At 33.8% G+C, this 18955-nt stretch overlaps 1 pseudogene; it reads right to left on the reverse strand.

Annotated features, from left to right (window-relative positions):
- Positions 1 to 12361, reverse strand: part of LOC18608276 — a 25824-nt pseudogene extending 13463 nt beyond the window's left edge.

Consider the following 18955-nt stretch of genomic DNA (forward strand, 5'->3'; position numbering starts at 1 on the left):
ATATATATATATATATATATATTATATAAAGTTTATGAAAATACTCAGCTCATGTGCACTCCCTACTCGCACATAACCGGGTCATCATCAGCTCATGTGCACTCCCACACCGCACATAGCTAGGTCATCATCAGCTCATGTGCACTCCCACACCGCACATAACTGGGTCATTATTATCACACAAAAGGAGCATCCAAAGCATAATATACATATCAACATCAGCTCATGTACACTCCCACACAACACATAGCTAGGTCATTATTATCACACGAAAAAAGCATTCAAGGCATAATATACATATCAATATAATGTGATAACGCATTAACTATTCATATTGCATATTTCACAAGATAGAAACATTTCATCAAAGCTTGTTCCCCAAGTATATTTTTTAAAGCAAAAACAAATGAAACTTTCAAATGATTTATTTAAACATGTTGGCATTTCCCAAAACATTTTGAAATGCAAGTTCACTCACCTTACGGTAGCAGGATATTACATCGCTATTTGTTCAGAGGCATATCTAGCTATTCCTACTTGCCAGTCACTCGTTATTTCCCTCGGCACACCACCACAGTACACTACCTTTACTGTTGCACTTCCTAGCAACAATCCCAATTCAATATCTTGAGCGTACATCATTTATACTTCCCTTTTTCATTCAATCACGAATCCTTATTCAACTTAACTTATCTTGACACAATTTTTACCAAAGTTGCTTTTATCCCTTGCTTGCGTAATTCTTTAAATTATGATTACCGGCAACTTGTTTATGACTTTAACACATATATTAATCTTTTCTCAAGATATTTATCAAGTTCAACCATCCTTTCCATAACAACCACAATTTCTCATAATATGCCACTTAAAATGTCAACTACACAACAATACCCATTTTCTCAAGATTCCTCTATTACACTTAAAACATCATTTGTCTTTAGCTTTATGGTTACTTGACCAATACTTGAACTCCAATATTCCTTCAAAACATAAATCATCAAGCTGCCAAAATGATTCACACATTATTTTTCCAAAGATTTAACCAACCATGAGCTTAAAACACAAAAATCCTTACCTTAGCTTACTTAAATTACAAAACCAAGCTTTTTTTCCTATATTTCTTTTTCTTTCTTCTTTTCCTAGGTTTTAGATGTGCTGGAAATTGAGGTTAGAAGCTGCAGGTTTAGTGCCCAAGAAGTTTGAAGAAGAAAGAAGTGAGAAAAGAAAGGAAATGAAAAGAAACAAGGGAAATCACATAAAAAAATTTGATTTTCATGAACTTGAAATGAAAATGGCATTGGAAGCTTCAAGAAGAAGATGAAAATATCTTGCTGGAGGAGATAAGGATGGTAATGGCTGATAAAGATGAGAGTCAAAGCTTCCTTTGGAAGCTTTGACCAAACTTTTCGTAAAATTATCGTTTTACCTTCCAAGTTTCTTCCCTTTTCAATTTAGTCCTCCCAACACTCTTTTAACTCCAATTTCTTTTTATTATCTTCTTTTACATATGTACAAACGAAATATAAAGCTTATACTTCAACGCGGCGTTTTCATAATATTTAAAATATATTTTTTCACACATTAGTTTTATTTAATAATGAATGGGCCCCACTAGCTTCATTTTTCTCCAAAATTTTCTCGTTCTTCCTCTCCCCCACTTAGATTAACCATATACTCTTTCTTCATGAAAAATTTCGATACTGAATAAAATATTAATATTTTAATATTATTTTATTAATAAAATATTATTTATTCTAAAATTTTTTACTTGTCTCTTTGGTACCCAAAGTACCTTATTATGCCTCAATTCACTTCCAGATCACTTTTTATCTCACAAATTCTTCTTCGATAAAAATATTATTATTTTATTATTATTCCCTTGCGTGCGAAATAATTTATCTTAAAATACTCTTTTCACATTTTCTCACCTTTAAACATTATAATTAACCTCATTTCGTATCCGATAAACTTCATTAGCCACCATGTCAAAGTACGAGGTATTACAGTCTCCTCAACTTAAATAGAATTCGTCCTCGAATTCTCCTCAACGTCGAGTTGTTAATCTCACTCAATGATCATATTCCATTTCCTTCTTTGTAGGGAATTTTGATTTTTGCACTTCACTATCTTCCATTCGACTAGAGCACTTTACAAGGTCAAGGTACGTAACTTATATCTATTATCCTCTGTGAGTCAGAACCACGGTACCTTTCACTATTGTTCTTTCTTATCATTAAGATCCCAAGTATGCCTTTAATTCCATCACTAACCTCAAACATATCTTTATTTCTATTCTTGTCAAACCTCTAGTCATTCATTCACCTTGTTTACCTCCAATTCGACTAGAATATCTCACTTATGTCTATTATCATCTTTTATTAAATTTGAGCCGAAACTCCATCTTAATCATACTGATTTCGATCATGGTTTATACTTGCTTACGTATACCTAATCACCATCTTATTACTTCCTTCCTTATCAAACTTCTCGATATTCTTTCATTCCTCTTATCCCCCTACACTATTATGTAGCTTATAAACATGCCATATTCATTCCTGTACGTATCCTCAACGTTGGGGGAGGTTAATGGCTTCAATTATTCCCACATACTACATGTTTACCTTACATTTATATAGCTTCAATCTTCTTAATCATATTAGTCAATCTTGTATGACTTAACCACACTATAGATTACATTTCCTTGACTATTTCCCATATTTTCTTATGTCAACATAGCTCAACTTTTGCTAGGATTTCTTATCGTTGTACCATCTATACAACTAATCAAATGTATTGAGTTCAAATCTCAAACCACTAAGAACAATTCTTCACTTTAGTTGGGCACATTATCAGCCCCACACATGTGAATGTACACGCACATTTAAATGTCAACATTCTCACGTCTAATGTATGATCATTAGGTATAATCAATTTCATATTACCTTTTTTATATGTTTAAATCACCATTCCACTTGCGTCTACCACAAGTCATCCCTTACGTAATCCATACGAATTCTCATTATGCCTATGCATAACTTCACATCATTTACATGCCTATATTCCTTTCTTATCATTTCCAATTATATGTTTAAGTATCATTTTACTATATATATCCTTGCATCATAATGTCATTAATCACATCTCATTAGCTAAATGTCATTTTCATTAAATTGCAATTCAATATTCGTATATGCTTTATAATCTCGTTGATCTTTGAAAGGTTTATCTTTATTGGATCATTGCATCTTCTGCAATGCCACAATCCCTAAAAGTCATCCTTATTTCTCAATTATTCTTCATGCCTCTAACATATATATATATATATATTATATCCTTGTTGCATTTCGACTTTAATGAGTCATTGAAAACTTAGACTCATTTGAATTGTGCATGCCTCAAGCATTTTCGAATTCCAATTTTCATACTACATTAGGAAGTTTTCATTATCGGACTTCATTATCCAGATTATCTTTAATCATCCTTTGTTCTATTCTTCCATACTAATGTGACATCATTCTCCCTGGACCAATCTACAGTTTGTACTTGAAACTACAAGACTTGAAACAAGGTCCTCCTCAAGTACTTTTCAATGTCAATAGGAATATCACTTTCAACTTATGGCTTCCTTTTTATAACCACATAACTTAATGCTTGCTTTCACAAGATCCATAGCAGAACTCCTATTGAGTATTTCCTTAGGGGTACCTATCTTAAACTTATGTCTCACCGCATGTGATCACTTAACTCGTGACTTAGCCGTTAGGCTCCTCAACAAGTTTAAAAAATCCCACATTTTATACTTGTTGTGTATGATTGGTAATTCCTTCTCAAAGATGTTTGTGCATTCTTGAAACACTTAGTCTCGTATTTGCTCTTTAACATCCCGAGCATATCATTCTATAAACATGCACTTATTCTTCAAGATATATAAATACATACTCGTCTATCTGATCCCCAATTTATCTTCATAGGTTTCTAGTGTGCCACACAATTGGCCTTATGTTGTTACTAACCTTTTTCATTTAATTGACTCAAGACAAGAATTGCAAATTCTCATAATGATATTCTAGATAAACTCATTTGTTATACCACCCTTGTAATCCTTCATTCATGCTTTCATCACTTGGTATTGACATCCCTTATCCATATCTTATATATTCATCTAACTTTTCACTCACTTTTCCTTAGCCTTTAACAAGGCTTGATCTTTTGTCCTCTTTATTTCTTAGAGTTTGACTTTAGTCAACATATTATTCATCTTAATGCTTCACATGGTAATTTATCTCAATGTAGCCGTCTCGAGAAGTCTTTAACTTTTCTCTTACTCACATGCCAATATATAAGGCAATAAAGAAACTTTTTAATTCACTCCTATAAACACTTTCCCAACGCTCTTAAAACTTAAATTAATAAAGCTCAACATCAAGACCAATGATCGTACTTCAACTTGTGAGTTTTATCTTCATGCCACTCACAACTTGCTCTTGCCTTCTAGCCATAAGGAGTTCTTAATGCGATAGCGTTGGCAGTCAGCATTGTGACATTGCAGCTACTGAAATTTACTTTATTAAATGGATTCTGCCACATTTAAGGCTACGACATTAATCATTCTCAACCATGTGGCTTCCTTTTGAGTCTATAGCACAATTAGCAAAACTAACTTTTTATCACAAGTATGCAAACATTGATTGCAACATATCTATTTCACCTTTTGTGGTATGCCAAAATTGTCCTTTAGGCATATTTCACTACTAACATTCATATACCTTTACCATGACATTTAGTGCAAATTTTGTTTAAGCAATGATCTCTAATTAACTCTTAGGTATATAAATATCAAAGTATACATCACTTCGCGTTACAATCTTAACCTTACTCATCAATCCTTAACCGTTAACATTGGTAAGGTGGACAACTCACTTAATTATTGCATCTTGCCTTTGCGGCCATAAGATCCAAATTCGTAAACTTAGGATGGAGAAGCTCCCTCTTCGAGCTTATCTAATAATCAACAATTTCTAAATCTTTTACCTTTAGAGAAATCAAATTCAAGACTAATCATTTACATCATAGGTTGCATACTGAACCATATAAACTTTTTATTTGATCTCTAAAGCAACTTGTATACTAAGCTCAAACATAGAACTCCATATGACATTTAAACTAAAATCAACATTTCTAAGTCATTTAACTTCAAGCTACCAAATCCACAACTAATCCTTTAATCCTTTGGCTTCACCCTAAGCATAGCAAAATTCAAGTTCATCCTTAAGGCAAATTTGTTTACTAGGTTTTTTCTTGATGACCACACATCATTTATAACAATCACTAGCCATTCTAGTCAAAGTACGCCCCTATTACCATTACCTGATGTGCTCTTTTATATTGATCTCAAATACAATTTATAGTCATATAACTTTCTTCCCATTGACAACCATGGGTTTAAATTATAACTCCACCAAATGAATAAACTATTACGGACCTATCAGTCCAGCGCCACCTTCCTCCATCCTTAGTCGGAGGGATATATCATTACATTAATCTTTCATTAAGAGCATTTACTTAAAATTCTTCCAACAACAGCTTGTGTCTTGGGTGGCATCTCAAACCCAAGCAACGACACTTCTTATGACCTTTATGTAACGCTAATGAAAAGGGTAGGGTACTAAAAATAAGAGTTCGTATAGCCTATTGTCTATGACTTGTGTTGTAGTCACAAACCATAAACAAGACTCTACATTAACTCCGACAACTCCGCTGACTGATAAGAGAATCCCTAGGACTCAACTAAACTTAGACCTCAGATACCACCTTTATCATAGCCCAAATTTTGGGCCGTGACCGGTGCATGGGCCTAACGGGCATAGCCTATTAAGCCCAAGCAAGCCTTTTTATGCAATCCCGATCATCATTCCCAGCCATCATTTCTAAAACCACATATTGTAATTCTTAACTATAAATATTTCAGTAACATTTTACAGCAACCCAATATTCACATTTGTATTATGTTAACATAATATCACCCATTTGCCAACCTATAATGGCATCAGTAATCAAATATACATATTTTATTTTTAACATGAATCTTAGTGGTCTGCATTACTTATACGTATACACAAGTATAAGACTCTTGACCGTCAGCGGAGTGACCTTGGGTGAAGGTATAGCTATTGAGATGCCATAGTACCTACCAAGAAGGTGGGCATACATGGACAACTCAATCTAGGTCCCAACTACCTCCGAATCTGAAAACATGAAGTTTAAAAGAGTGAGTATAAAACTTAGTGAGTGAACATAAAAAGGGAACAAGCAACCGATACGGAAAGACTTTGAAAACATGATGCACTTTTGTTACAAACAATACAATTTAGTTTAATTTCTTGTAAAACCCCAAAATTCAACCTTTGATTATTAAATCCCTTAGTGTTGAAAGATCCATGATAAACCATGAAGTTTAAAAGAATGAAAGTTTCAGCAAATGTCCAAGCAAGACAAGCAAAACAAAGGGTTTCTCGTTGCAGCGAAAAGGCATTCTTGGTTTGCATATGTTTTGGTCTTTTAAGCATATCTTCCACTACAAAAGTCCAATTGACATGAGTTTTTAGTCATTAGAAAGCTAAGAGGCTGGGCTACAACTTTGATGTTTACTACTTTGCCTAGTTCTGATCGGAAAGTGGTCAAAATTGTTGTCAAATTAATAGCATTGCACCACAATTTTGGAACCACCCGAGAGTTCATGGCTGCAATGAGAATCCATTTTCGCTGCAGCGAAATTCCTTGCTGCAGTGAGAATCCATTCTTGCTGCAATGAAATTCGGAGCATGGATTAAGGTTGCCTACCCGAGAGTTTCTCGTTGCAGCGAGAAACAGAGCAATTTAGTTGAAGGGGTCTTGTTACATTAAAAAGTCATTTTCTTGCTGAAATAAAAAGCAATTTGGGAGCAATTAATAATGCCAACATACAACACATTCACAAATATTTTCATAAACTTTCTATAACATATATATATATATACATACATACATCATCATGCATGCCATCCCACCACACTAAGCTCATGTGCACTCCCTACTCGCACATAGCCGAGTCATCATCAGCTCATGTGCACTCCCACACCGCACATAACTGGGTCATTATTATCACACAAAAGGAGCATCCAAAGCATAATATACAAATCATCATTAGCTCATGTGCACTCCTACACCGCACATAGCTGGGTCATTATTATCACACAAAATGAGCATTCAAAGCATAATATACATATCAATATAATGTGATAACGCATGAACTATTCATATTGCACATTTCACAAGATAAAAACATTTCATCAAAGCTTGTTCCCCAAGTATATTTTTTAAAGCAAAAAGAAATGAAACTTTCAAATGATTTATTTAAACATGTAGGCACTTCCCAAAACATTTTGAAAAGGAAGTTCACTCACCTTACGATAGCGGGATATTACATCGCTATTTGTTCGGAGGCATATCTAACTATTCCTACTTGTCGGTCGCTCGTTATTTTTCCCTGCACACCACCACAGTATGCTACCTTTATTGTTGCACTTCCTAGCAACAATCCCAATTCAATATCTTTAGCGTACATCATTTATACTTCCCTTTTTCATTCAATCACGAATCCTTATTCAACTTAACTTATCTTGACACAATTTTTACCAAAGTTGCTTTTATCCCTTGTTTGCGTAATTCTTTAAATTATGATTACAGACAGCTTGCTTATGACTCTAACACATATATTAATCTTTTCTAAGGATATTTATCAAGTTCAACCATCCTTTTCACAACAACCACAATTTCTCACAATATGCCACTTAAAATGTCAACTACACAACAATACCCATTTTCCCAAGATTCCTTAACTACATTTAAAACATCATTTGTCTTTACCTTTATGGTTGCTTGACCCGTACTTGAACTCCAATATTCCTTCAAAACATTAATCATCAAGCTGCCAAAATGATTCACACATTATTTCTCCAAAGATTTAACCAACCATAAGCTTAAAACACAAAAATCCTTACCTTAGCTTGCTTGAATTACAAAACCAAGCTTTTCTTCCTTTCTTTCTTTTTCTTTCTTCTTCTCCTAGGGTTTAGATGTGCTAGAAATTGGGGTTAGAAGCTGCAGGTTTAGTGCCCAAGAAGTTTGGAGAAGAAAGAAGTAAGAAAAGAAAGGAAATGAAATGAAAATAAACAAGGAAAATCACATGAAAAAATTTGATTTTCATGAACTTGAAATGAAAATGGCGTTGGAAGTTTTAGGAAAAAGATGAAAATATCTTACTGGAGGAGATAAGGACGGTCATGGCTGATAAAAATGAGAGTCAAAGCTTCATTTGAAAGCTTTGACCAAACTTTACATAAAATTACTATTTTACCCTCCAAGTTTTTTCCCTTTTTACTTTAGTCTTCCCAACACTCTTTTAACTCCAATTTTCTTCTATTATCTTCTTTTACACATGTACAAATGAAATATAAAGCTTGTACTCTAACGCGGCGTCTCCATAATATTTAAAATATATTTTTTTCTCGCATTAGTTTTATTTAATAACGCGTGAGCCCCACTAGCTTCATTTTTCTCTGAAATTTCTTCGTTCTTCCTCTCCCCCACTTAGATTAATCGTATACTCCTTCTTCATGAAAATTTTAGACACTGAATAAAATATTAATATTTTAATATTATTTTATTAATAAAATATTATTTTATTTCAAAATTTTCCACTTGTCTCCTTGGTACCCAAAATACCTTATTATGCCTCAATTCACTTCCAAATCACTTTTTATCTCACAAATTCTTTCTCGATAAAAATATTATTATTTTATTATTATTTTCTCGCATGCGAAATATTTTATCTTAAAATACTCTTTTCACCTTTCCTCACCTTTAAACATTATAATTAATCTCATTTGACATCAGATAAGTTTCATTAGCCACCATATCAAAGTACGGGATATTAAAGCAAAGCCTTTCCGATAAGGATATATTTTGTCTTGCTTTGGAGGGTTATGGAGTTTTATAACCTATCTTTTATGAAATGCACAATTTCATGGCTTAGCAAAAAAAATGTGTTTTAGGTTCTTGAGTTTATTAATTTATTCATAGAACTCCAAAGTTGAAGAGTTGAAATTGATTAGATTGATTTTTAAGTATTACGAGACTAGTTTTTAAGTATTGCGTGACTTAATCACTACGTGACTAGTTTTTAGACACTACGTGACTAGTTTTTAGACATTACGTGATTAGTTTTAGGCATTGCGTGACTGGTTTTTAAATATAGCATGACTGATTTTTAAGTAATGCCTAAGTCACACAATACCTTACTAACTAGACATGCAATGCCTTACTAACAAGTCAAGCAATGCCTATCAACTAGTCACACAATGCCATATCAACCAATCACGCAATGCCCAAAGTCAATCACGCAATACCTAAAAATTAGTCATGCAATGCCTAAAGTCAGTCACGTAATGTTCAAAGTCAGTCACGCAATGTCTAAAAACCACTAAAACTACTGAATTTCATTTAACAATATCAATAACTTCAAACGATGTACCATATTTCATTTAACAATATAATTAATGAATATGTCTATTTGACAAAAATACTCAAAATATTCAAAGGTTTTTCTTCATATATCAAAAATCACTACAAAATGCTTAAAAATGCTCAAAACGCTCAAAGGCTTTCTTCGTGCATCAAAAACTACTACAAAATGCTCAAAATGCTTAAATGTTTTTCTTTCGGGTAATGAATACTCCAAAGCTAAATAGTTTGGCAAAGAAAGCTCAAAGAATATGAGTTGATTTGAGGCGTAGACCTAAATATACTTGACTTGTTAATAGGTCTCAGGTTGAGACGTGAAGCTAAATAAGTGGATCGATTTCATTAAGGGTAATTTTATCTAAATTTTAATTTTTTTATTAAAAATAGTTAAAATTAGGGAGAAGTCTATTGTCAAAAACACCTTATACATAGAGCTTATTTTAAAAAAGAACCCATGATTTTAAGTGCTTGATGAACTCCTTGCTTTCCATGTTAACAGCATGCCCTGCATTCTTTATCACTACAAGCTCTGCGCCGTCCCTGGTATGTAGGGGCGGAGGGTAAGCCAACAATGGGGGGGCCGTGGCCCCTTCAAAATTTTTAAAAATATTTATTTTATATATATTTTTTATCAATGGTCCCCTCAAAATTTTTAAAAATATTTATTTTATATATATTTTTTATCAATGGTACCCTCAAAATNCTCCAAAATTTTTTAAATTTTTTTATTTATTATATATTATTAGTAGCCCAATCAAAATAAATTTTTTTATTTAATAAATATATAATAAATAAAAAAATCAGATAACCTCACAAACTTAACTTTATCCTAATTTAAATTTCTCTACACCTTCTTTTCTTTTCTTTTCTCTTCTCTTTTGTGTCTTTTTACTTTTATTTTTCTTTTCTTGTAACTCACCATTAAAACATACCCTATTCTTCAAAAGAGATTTATGAGCTTGTGAGTTTGGACAAGGAAAGACAAAGATCACCCACCATCATTATGTAAAATTAAGAAGAGGTAAAGTTTTTTTTTTTTTTTTTTTTTTTTATTTTTTTTTATTTATATTATTTAACTATTATGTGAAATCTTGTATTTCGTATTTAATTATTTATATTTTATTCATTATAGTTTTATGTTTTTTTTTTTAAGTTTAAATATAAATATAATTATTTTTAGCAATGAAAATTATGAAAACAAGATTCCGGAACAAAATGGATGATGAGTTTCTTGTAGATAATTTAGTTGTTTATATTAAGAAAGACATTGCTAGTCTTTTCACTACACAGTCAATAATTGATAAATTTGAATTTAAGAAACATCGTCGAACACAACTTTCTTAGATGACTATTATAAGTTTTTTTTTATTTTTTTATTTACATGTTATATAAAATTATTATCTATTATGAATCTTTTGATCGTTAGTTAAATTCAACATATTATTTTTAAAAATTTCTAACTTTTATTTTTTTTTGTCTTTGACCCCCTAACAAAAATTGGTTAGCTCCGCCCCTGCTAATATGCCTTGGCCACACAATTCAACATACAAATTTTATACTTGCACAAAAAGGACAAATCGCAATATAATACATAATTAATTTCAGATTGTTCCACTAACCTTTTTAATCCGTGGCCTAGTTCCATAGGGAATATCAGATCTTTTTCTCCCCAGATTATTAATGTGCGCTATAAGAAAACAACTTAAATGAACAAAAGAACAAATCGAAAATGATAACACCGTCTAGGAATTAATGATGTGGTGGGCAAGATATAAAAAGAAGAGCTGAAACCTGTGTCATCTTAGGAAGATTAGAGAATTTTCTATCTTTTAGTATTGCCCGGATCAACTCTCTTTTCTCTTCAAGATAATCCGTACACATCACCTAGACGAGCAAGAGCGTAAAAAACAATGAAAATGCCAAATTTTAATTTGTATCAGTGTTAATTTCAATTGCTTTAACATATCCAGGAGATATAAAAAGATTGAATTTGTTCTGATCATTTCCACATTAGCCTAATGGTAAGGGGACCACATTTTCTATAAGGCTTGCCACTCTATATTTCATACTTGTTCTGGGGGTAACAATTATAAACAAGCATTCGGCTCATCAGATTGATCTTTTTCTTGCTAGAACCTGAACCAAACACATATCCATATAGGGACAAGTTATTGGGAAAGTGAATTTTACATCAATGAAATCTGTGAGAAAATAACTTGGCACCCACCTGCCTGCAGGCTTTACGAAGGAAAACCTCATTAATTCCCTCAATTTCTCTGGCGTCTGAGGCAACAAAATGCTCAGAGCCTCATCCAAATCTGCAACATTAAAGATACCCTCCTCCAAGCAAACACCAGCGCAGCATAGGACCAACTTCTCCATTTTTCTGGAAACTGCGCTGCCATACTATACCCCACAAACCCACCATAGCTTATACCCACCAGGCTCATTCTTGGCACACCATGTTCGTCCATCATCCTCATCACGCATTGAGCCTGGAACGACTCGGCCCGGTTGGCTCTGGTTGTGTAGGATTCACCGAAGAAGACGAGTTCTGTACATAGACATTAAATCGGGATGTGAAGTGGCGAAGATGCTCTCCATATTGCCACATTGCATTGGCACCAAAGCCATGGACGAGAAGAAGATTGGGCCTTGATTTGTTTTGGATTTTTGGGACCCAACAGTGCATGACAGTGCCTTCGCCAAGATCAGTCCTAACCGACCGAAGTCCAGCATTGGCAAGGGAATGGCGATAGAACCAATCGCGTGATGCGGTAAAGCTGAAGCATTTTGACATCTTAAACTGATGCATTGTAATCTCTCTAATTCGGCCAGGATTTCGAATTCAGGTTTTGAGGTATTTCAGTTCAATGATTTTGGTGAAGATGAATAATCATTTGGATGTTGTCAAATGTCAATTTGTCATCTAGATCAGATTCACTCGGGGATTATAATTTCAACATCATTGAAAAGCTAAGGAAAAAGAAGAAAATCTGTTGAATGTGTTACTGTTTTTTTGGCGAAAGTCCGGAGTCGAGACGTAAACTTAAAAGCAAGCGGGAATGTCGCATGTTCATAAGCAACCGAGAGAAAGATTGGTTATGCTAAAACCGAAATGGTTAGGAAATTTTGCCACAAATTAAAAGGGATCATTTTGGTTGCTCGTCTGAGGGTCCAGGTAAAAGGAAACTCCTTATAACTTATCAGGAGGATACTTCTAAAAGTTTTCCTTTTTTGCAAAGATAATGAGTGGAGAGAACTGTATGTAATTGGATGCTCCCTTTCCTGTATGGAGAAAGGACTTTTTGATGGTCAGGATTAAAGCTGATGCCCAAATTTTGGTACACAATTCTGTATATAGACCAATAGGTACCATTGTCCTTTAACATTGAATTCCACTTTGGATAATTTTGGGCATAGATCAATTTACTAGTGATGTGTCCTTCAATTACCGTGAACCGGCGATGACAGAGTATACAGGTGTAGATACTTGATTTTGGTTAATATTGTTACTCTAAAGAATTATGTTACAACATAATATTGTACAGAGAATAACCTGAACAAGTGAAGTGCTACTTCACGCAAAATAATTAAAACAAGTGAAGCGCTACTTCACGCAAAACAACTAGAACAAGTGGAGTACTACTTAAAGCAAAACAATTAGAATAAGTAAAGCACTACTCCATATGGAACAACTAATATAAGTAGAATAGTTACTTCGAATAGAATACCACTTCACTCGAGTAACAGTGAAAGTAACTTGAAATAAGTGGCAGGGTTCATGGGTTACTTTCATCTTGGGATGTTCCGGAGAGTTTGGCTTGGTGGCTCAGATATGGAGGTAATTAAGAGGTCTTCCTCCTAACCGTTTCCTGAAGTACAAGTGTCTCACCCTTTTACCTTGTTCTCGTACACCTATTCATGTATAGCTTCTCTTGTACCTATTCTCGTATAGCTCCTTCTCTTGTACCTATTCTCGTATATCTCTTTTCTATTACCTTTTATTTGAGAATAAGTTTTATTACATCTAATTACAGTAACGGTTACTCACATTTATGTTCTTCATAATAATGTCATTTATTAGGCGCATTAAATCCTATTCTTGAGTAACCGCCACTTTTAGCACTATATATAGAGCCTCACAATTCATTTAGAGGGGCTCTTCCCCCTAGAGCTAACACATTCTCAACTTGAGAGCTTTTCTCTCTAAATTCTGTCTCTAATTCTTTTCTACTCTTTAGTTCTTTTCTTACTTTATTCTATCTGTCACTACACTCAGTACTTCAGGAACTGCTCCAATCTTCCTCTCTGTCGCCTCCGGCGCATCATTTTCCTTATTTGCAACGCTTCCTCTCCCCATCACAAGAACCCCCTTTACATTTTGGCGACTCCACTGGGGAGGAGTGATTACATTAAGTAAAAGCTTACTAGAAAAACTTTGCGTTATTGGAAGAAATAAACAGTTCCTTTAGTAACCAAGATGCATCTATTCTCACCTACATCCAAAAGCTGATGAAAATGATTGAGGCTTCTTGAGAGAGAATGCAAATGTTAGAAGTCAACAATAAGCGGATGTTGGAGACCATATCTCAACTTGCATCCTTCACTTCCACCATTTTTCAAGCTCAATCTGTACACTTTAATGAGAGTGCACCTGACGAAGTCATTCCTCTAGTTACAAACACTAAGGGGAATGAAGGAAATGGAGAAACTGCAATTGATGTGGATGTTTAGGGAGGAGTTCTACTTCTCTACTCAAGAGAAGGTTAATCTCCTTGATTTGGGAACAAAATATCAAAAGTCCAGAGAAGACCTCGTGGAATACATCTAACACTTTAGAGAAAGGGTGTTGGATATACAAGAATCTTATGATGAGAAGGAGTTGGTGACGATTTGCATTTAAAAAAAAAAATGTTTGACGAGTGTAGGCTACACTAGCAGAATTTACCTCTTCCAGCTTTTGCTACCTTAATGGAAATGGCACGAAGAATCAATAATACGGTTCTCAAACAAAATAGAGCTACTCGCTTCGATAGAAAGAATACTCCAACAGTGAATGCAATTTAAGGAAAAGGTAGAGAAAGAAGAGATTCTTTTTAAAAGGGAATATTCCATAAGAAAATGCAAGCAGAAGAGTTGTTGATTGAGAACAACAAGGTCCAAAACAACCCGCTTCCTGCTCATGTATGATATTTCTATGACTTTAACTCTTCATCGCTTTATGAATTGTAATTTGACATTAAAAAAAATTCATATTCAGCTGCTAGCTTTATCGCTTATATTTTGGTTGTAATTGTATTATACTATTAGTTGCCAGCTTTAGCACTTATTCTTTGACCATAGTTCATCATTCTTACTTCAGCCACAAGCTTTACCACTCATATTTTGGCTGCAATGATATTTTTCTTTTGGTCGCAAGCTTTATCGCTTATTCTTTGACCATAATTTATTATTCACATTCCAGTCGCTAGCTTTATCGCTCATAATTTGGCTGTAATGATATTATGCTATTGGCTACTAGCTTTATCGTTCATTTCTTGACCCTAGCTTATCACTCACAAATTGGCCACAGCTATTACACTCACTTATTTTAAGGGTTGAATTAATCTCCTTTATGTCAGGCTAGAGTTGATCTCCTTGATGTAAAGTTGAGAGTTCCCTTTTGGCCACACACAATAATATGAAATGTGAATAAATACGCAACAAGCGTATAACATTATTATTATTACAAAAGAAAAAGAAATATGATATATCAATAGAGAAGTACTAGTTCAAATGAGCTTTCAAAAAGAGTAAAGGAAAAGCAAAAGACTAGTCAATTACATACTCTATAGAGAAGAGTTATTATTGACAAATACATCTAATTGTTCTTGTACTTCAGCTTCACATTTTTTCAGTAAAGCTATCTTCGCTGCAATGTCTTCTAACTCATTCTCCAAGGAAGACTTGTTGAGAAAAATCTTGGCTTTAGATCTACAATCACTGAGGCACTCAAGCTTGAATCCAAAGTTACAAGCATCATTGAAATCCTGTAACATCTGTTGCAATTCCTCTAGTGAAGTACTCATTAGTGGAGCATGGGAAATGGCTAAAGCTCTACCCAACACTTCCATCATTAAGCAAATGACGTCTACGTTCTTTACAAAGAAGGTACTCCAAAACTCTCCCTCTATATTGAAAACATGCTCCAAGTATGCCACATACTCTAATGAAACTTGAAAGCCATGGAAGTCAACTCTCTTACCACTTTGTTCAGTATGTACTACTTGAGTTCCAGAAGCACTACTTGCATCTCTATGTTCTGGCAATGGGGAGGAAGAAGCACGAGGAGTCATTGGAATAGCTCTAACATCATCAGTATCAACTCCAACATCATGAATAACCTCAACATTTGGAGTAGACTCAGGAACAACTTCAACAGCAGGAATAGTCTCAATATCAAGAACAACCTCATCTCGAATAGCTTGCGGAGTAAGAGTAATCTTAATTTAAAAAAAAAAAAGGAACGGAACAACATCAATCGGAGTTACATAGTAATATGTTTATACCTGGTTCATGGTAGAGTTCTGAACATGATTTGGAAATAAAACATCCAAATCAATGAAATCATCAAAAGGGGTTGGCTCACCCTCAACTTCAGCTTTATCAACATCAACTGATTCATCATCAGATTCATCACTACGTTCAAAGTCACTTGATTCTTCCTCAGTCTCAGCTTCAAAGGTCTCTTCCTCTTTAACAGAGTTAAGTTCTACTTTCGCAGTTGTTTCTCTCTACAAAAAAAAAAGTATGATAAGGAAATGAATTTAAAAAAAAAGTAGAAGAAGAAGTAAAGGATGAACTTACTTTTCGATGCACATGTTTTGTTTGATAAGTAAGAGCGCGAGAAGCATCATCTTCATTTACACTTCTTTTCTTTTTGAGAGAAATCAAGCGTAAGGATACATTGGAGTTACTTATAGGAGGAGTGTAGAGACAAGCTCTGGGATTAGTCAAAGGCATAATAAAAGATCTCCATTCTGCAACACACTCCATCCAATAAGCAAACCATCCAGAAGTGTGGATACCAACTCTATCAAAAGCTGGGACAGTACAACTCTTAAGTTTATCTAAACGAAGTTGAAGTTTTGCCATGAGGAATGAAGAAACGCAAGAAGAAAAATTGATAGTTGAAGAAGAGTCAGACGGAGCTGGTTGGTCAAACCCAAATTGGCGTGCCACTCTAAAAGGAGAATATACCTCAACAGAAAGAATATTTCTATCTCCACCTGAACTGGAACTCTCAATCATAGATGGCAATTAGGAACTGTGAACCCATACACAAAAGTTAATACCTTGTGAACTCATTCTTCCAAACTGTAGAGGGTGGTGATCATAATAAATTTCAGGATTAGCGAATCCATTTATGGGCTGCACATAAGGTCTGGGATTGAATTCTTTTGTCACATCCATCACTTCAATAACATTACCTCTCGGGAGTTGATCATGCCATGCCCAAGCTCTGTAGTTATTCTTGGATAAAGGGTTATTCACAGAAAAATATGCAAAAGGATATACATTAGTCATGGGTGGGCAAGTACCAAACCTTTCCCATAGGCACATCTGAATCAAGGAAGCATCCACATAAGTCAAAACTTTGTAACGCCTAGCTGACTCAACAGTTTTGAGTTGGAACATGTCTAATCTTTTATATAGTGATCCTAAATATAGTGGAGCAAGAGAAAAACGTATTCCTTTAATAATTTTTATTACTAAAGGAACAACTGTTGGAGAGATACCATCATCTGGACACCTTGGGAGTATGTGTCGTGCCAACCAAAAGATTACTAAAGCCACCAACTCATGCTTATGGTTTGGGTACTCAAGAGAACTAATCTCAATTCCCTTAGCATTGAACTTTTTATAAAAAAAAACCCTATCCAATTGGAGAATCGTGCAACCTTCGAAGCTTTACTTAGACTCTTAAGTAGATCGAAGAAAAAATCTCGAGTATATACCTCTTCTTCAGAAAGCTTAATATAGTGAAATCATCCTTTCCTATACAAGAAAGTTCCAAGATAACACATACATCTTCTAGAGTGAAGGTAAATTCCCCCCATGCAGTAATCATAGTATGAGAAAACGTACTCCACCTCGCAAGAATAGCACGCCACACATCCATCATTTTTTCTGTAAGAATATTGAGCTTGGAAGTGATTCGTATAGCATCAAGTATCCTAGCAGAAGAGAGAACTTTAACATAAGAATGATTCTTCAACTCCTTAGTTACCCATTCATCCTAACCATGAACAAATTGAGAATTGGAGCCTAACTTAGTAGCAGAAAGGGGAAACTCACTATGTTCAAACCTGAATTTCATAATAGATTGTCCTGGAATACCACTTCTTCTATGAGGAGGTGCTTCTTAGTATAGACAATTCCAATCATATCCAACAAACTCAAAGGTATGTTTGTCAACCTGTCTGACACAAACTTCTTCCCAAAAACGATTTTCTCCTCATTCTCTAATAATTTCATCTTCTCAATTTTCAAGAACAAGAAGAACTTTATCATTCTTTCCTACTCTAATTTTCTTGGGAGCAACTAATTTAGAATCATTATTCTTCCTTTTATGTGCAGTGATTTTCTTTCTTGTTGCAGCCCTTCTAGGCTCACCATAATTGATCTTCGGAGGGACACGCGTCCTAGGTATAGAGGATGATGGAAAAAGCTACCTACAAACATGATCATGAAAAAAGAGATAAGTATAAATACACAATAATTTTTCATTTTTACTTATTTATTATGCATGAAAAAAAAATCACAATCACAAAGTAAAACAATAAAACTTATCAAAATTATATATTTTGATATTATTATTTTTATGTATGCAATATAAATATATATAATAAATAAATAAAACTTAAAAAAATTTACAACTTTAAATAAAAATAATATAATAATTAAAAATTATAAAAAAAATAAAATAATAATAACTTGCCGCATAAACCGCGAGCTTTAAAAGAAATAGCTCGCGGTATATGCCGTGAGCTCCAATAGAAATAGCTCGCAGCAAGTCGCGAGGTCAAAAGAAAGCTCCAAAACAAAGGTGCCGCACAAGCCACAAGCTTTAGCACCAAAACCAAGTAAAAAAAAAAAATATATATATATATATAATAAAAAAATTAAAAATTAAAAAAAATTAAAAAAAATAAAATAAATATAAAAAAAAATTAAAAATTAAAAAAAAATTAATTAAAAAAATTAAAAAAAAAAAAAAAACGCAGCTTGTGCTGCTAATAAATAAGAGGAGAAACAAAAAGTCAACTAAAAAAAATATTATTATAAAATTAAAAAAAAAAAATTTTTGTTCAAATTGGAGTAGCTCGCGGCATGTACCGCGAGCTCTAAT

The sequence above is a fragment of the Theobroma cacao genome, chromosome 2 (genome assembly GCF_000208745.1).
Source record: "Theobroma cacao cultivar B97-61/B2 chromosome 2, Criollo_cocoa_genome_V2, whole genome shotgun sequence".
NCBI lineage: Eukaryota > Viridiplantae > Streptophyta > Magnoliopsida > Malvales > Malvaceae > Theobroma > Theobroma cacao.